Genomic DNA, 3,591 nt, shown 5'->3' with positions numbered 1-3,591 from the left:
CAGAACTTTCATCCCTTTGCCGTGAAAAATCTCCCGTCCACCTCCTGCGGCTCTTTTCCTTAACAAAAGGGCACTCAGGACAGGTTTGGATCTCACAGCAGAGCAAAAGCAGAATCCTTTGCTTTTCTGATGCCTACGAGATCACCAACAAAAAGGGACGCAGGGGTATTGACAGGATAAACAACACGGGGAAAAAGCCCAAGACACTGGAGTCAAGTCAAGCAAGGCGGCACGAGTCAGAGACCGAGTTTTGCATTAAAAAGCTCCAGAAAATAAACAAAAAAGAACAAGTTGAGAAATTACATGTTTGAGCAGAATCACATCCAGCCAAGTCAGTGTTCTGGGATGTCACCGTTGACTGACATGTAGTACATGAAAGTCAGATTCAAAGGCCAACAATGTTACGGGCTTACTGAAGGAAAAGCTAAAGATACGGTCAGTCGCAGCTGAAGACGTGATGTCACAAACCAGGTTCACTTCAGTGCCACCAAAAGAGAGGCCTTGCTGCTGCCCCCCTCTCTCCATCTGCTCCTTCCTTCTGCTCCTGTATCCCTGTGCCTTCCCTTGCCCTGACCTGCACACGTTTTAGAGCTCCTTAGGAGCCACATTAACTCCCCACGCAGACAGGGAACGCACCCACAAGAGCAGAGAGTTTCCCACCAGCTTAGAGAGTGAAACGGCGTTGCAGAGAGAGCCAGCAAGCATAAAAGCTGGCACAAGGAAGGAGGCAGGACACTGCACCGGGGAGAAGGAGAGGGGATTTGCCCATCTCCATTCTGTGGCCGTAAGCCATCCTGCTAGCTCATGCACGTGTGAAACCACACACTCACTTTGCAAGGAGAGCTGCAAGAAACCCCTTTGCTTTTAGAAAGGGCAGCACCCAAGGCACTCTCAGTCAACTCTGGACTCCCTCGTGCACGTAGAGGCTCACTCTCGCACGGAGGGGGAGGCTGAGGGTGACGGGCGTCATTCTTTCACTCAGCCAGATGTGGAAGCTAAAGTGGTCTCAGGGAAGCGTTAGTTACTTGGTGGTCAGAGAAGGGACACCATTGCCTGACACTGCTCAGGTCACATTGTCTAAGGAAAGAGGACAAAGAGTGGGAAGAAGCCAAAGAAGAAGAAATGGAAGAAAAACTACGCTCTGTTGAGAAAAAACAGCATCCACTTTGTTGAACAGCAGGGAAAGATCACAATTATAGAGCTTTCTGAATTACTATTAATGACTGGTTCAGTGACATTTTCCCCAGAAATACAGCCCCCAACAGCCCCGATCCCGTATCTGATGCAGACCACAGATTTCATTTCCCTTTACATGAAAAAACCCAAACCCAAGACACATCAGCGTTTGACACTAGAGCCACTTTACCCAGCTGCCTCCTATGGTTATTCTCCAACACGACTATTCCTGCATGCAGGAGCTGCAGTCCCTCTCCAACGCGGCAAAGCTAGCAAAAGCTCCTCAGGTCACTCCTGAAAGTGTGCTCTGTTGCACACTGCTTGGCGTACCTGGACAGACGGGCGCAGGCGCCGAGTGTCTCAGGGCAGAGCACACACGCAGCCGTCCTGACAGAGGCAGAGCCCAGCGAAGACAACGTTCCCAGTGCTCCCACAGCGCTGGCCCCTCGCAGCACCGGTTCCAGAGTCACGGAGTCACAAGGGAGAGAAAGGCCTTCCGGAATCCCTGGGGGCAGCTGGTCCAGCCCCTGCGCAGGCAGGGTCACCCAGAGCAGGCTGCCCAGGGCCAGGGCCCGGCGGCTGCTGAACCCCCAGTGCTCAAACACACCCCTTGCAAACAGCCGCCCGACGAGGGGAACTGCGGAAACGTTGGCAGCCCACGCGACAGGCCCAGGGGTTTGGGGACTCGCTCCGACCAACTGAAGTATCCTCTCCTCCACACCAGTAAAACACCACCACACCAGCAGGGGCTTGTCACCATTCTTCCTCCAAAGCTCTGTCCGACGGCTCACTAGGCAGAAGACACAAAGTTAAGGGAAGCCTGATTAAGTTCGTTTCACTGCCTTAAACCAGCAAACCCCAGGCATGTGGATGCAGGAAAACGAGCTGAAGCAGGCAGGGAATGAGGAGCCGCCCTCAGCAGAGCAGGACACGGCACCGTGTGCCCAAACACAGGTGACAGCTGCCAGCCAAGGCTGACACAGCCACCCTGACTGACGGGCCTAAGGCGGCACTTGAACCACCGCGCTCAGCCCCACACCCCAGACGGGGGGTCAGCGGTGCCGACAGGATTAAGTCCTGACTGACTGCCGACAACAGACGCTGACGCTGACTGACGCCAGCCAGCTGAGTCCGGGCAGGTGATGCTGGCCGACTGATGCTGGCCGACTCACTCTGGCCAACTGACACATGGCTCGGGGCCTCCTTCTGCCATCGCACCTGGGCATCACCCCTGATGGAGCTGGGCGGGCAGAGGGGTCCCTGGCGCTGCCACTCATACCTGTCGGGCAGAGCTCGGGAAGCTGGAGAGGCCCCTGACTAGTAGAGGCGCTGAACAGCAGCTGAAACATCAGTGTGCCCTCAGCACTATGCCAGCGTCGCTGAAGGACATTAACTCTATCCCAGCTACAACCAGCACAGCTCTGAAGTTTTTAACCACCTCTCCCGTGGAGAAGAGTGTGGATGAAGTGCCCAGCTCCCCGTTGGCTGCAGACCACAGGAAGGCACCAGAGATGGCTCTATAATTTTGTGTGAGGGAAAGGGCTGCGGACAAACCAAACGCGTTTGATATCTAATACTGTAATCACCTGCGCAGTTAGGCTCTCTTCTCAAACTCCTCCTTCCACCTGTCAAGAGGATTTAACTACATACGTAAAAAGGGAAAAAAGCTTCCTGCCTTTTTTCCCTTTAAGTGAGACAAGTCCTTTCCTATTCAGGCTCTGCTTAAGTCTTAAATAGAACTGGTGACAAAGTAATTCCCTGATCTCCTCTTTCTGCTTTCAGAAGATCAGATGTGATGTTTTGAAGTAACAACCATGGGAGCTGCACTTACATCCGTCACAGGAACTGCTTCCACAGCAGGCACTAACAGCGGCATCGGACATTGTATCTTCACAAATGAGACACAACAACTCATCTGGACTAGGATCACCAGAGCAGGATGAGGAGGAAGAAGAGGGCGATGGCTCCTCTGGCAAAAAGGGAGGCTTTTCCTTCTTTCCTCGCACAGAAGCTTCCCTGGAGGGGGAGAGGGCCTGGTGGGAGAGAAAAGTTTAAAGATGGGTCAAAGAAAACTCTTCCAAGCTTTGGATTTTATCAAAGGAAGAGAACAGGTGGAATTCTTCTCACTCCACATTCGCCTTCTAAAACATAGGCCTTCAGATTAAACTACTCTTCTAGAGCCACAACACCAGAAGAGGGAGGGGGGAACAATTTTCCTGCTGCAGAACTCTCCCTTTCCTTTGATCAAGCAAGAAATTAGCTCAGACCAGAAAAATAACTTTTTGACAGCGAGAAATCAGGTGAAATGAATCCCACCTCTCCTTTGCCAGACGGCAAACGTACATTGCAGGCGCAGCACCAAGTTAGTCTCCGGTCAAGTTAGTCTCTGAGTGATTACATTTTAGAAAGGGAAGG

The 3,591-nt window shown here is 52.5% G+C and overlaps 1 long non-coding RNA gene across 3 annotated transcripts in view; it reads left to right on the top strand.

Annotated features, from left to right (window-relative positions):
• Nucleotides 1-3,591, top strand: part of LOC142051110 (uncharacterized) — a 166,825-nt gene that overhangs the window by 115,536 nt on the left and 47,698 nt on the right. The gene's annotated exons all lie outside the window — the stretch shown is intronic.

Source organism: Phalacrocorax aristotelis, unplaced genomic scaffold (genome assembly GCF_949628215.1).
Source record: "Phalacrocorax aristotelis unplaced genomic scaffold, bGulAri2.1 scaffold_81, whole genome shotgun sequence".
NCBI lineage: Eukaryota > Metazoa > Chordata > Aves > Suliformes > Phalacrocoracidae > Phalacrocorax > Phalacrocorax aristotelis.
This window is presented reverse-complemented; position numbering and strand designations above follow the sequence as displayed.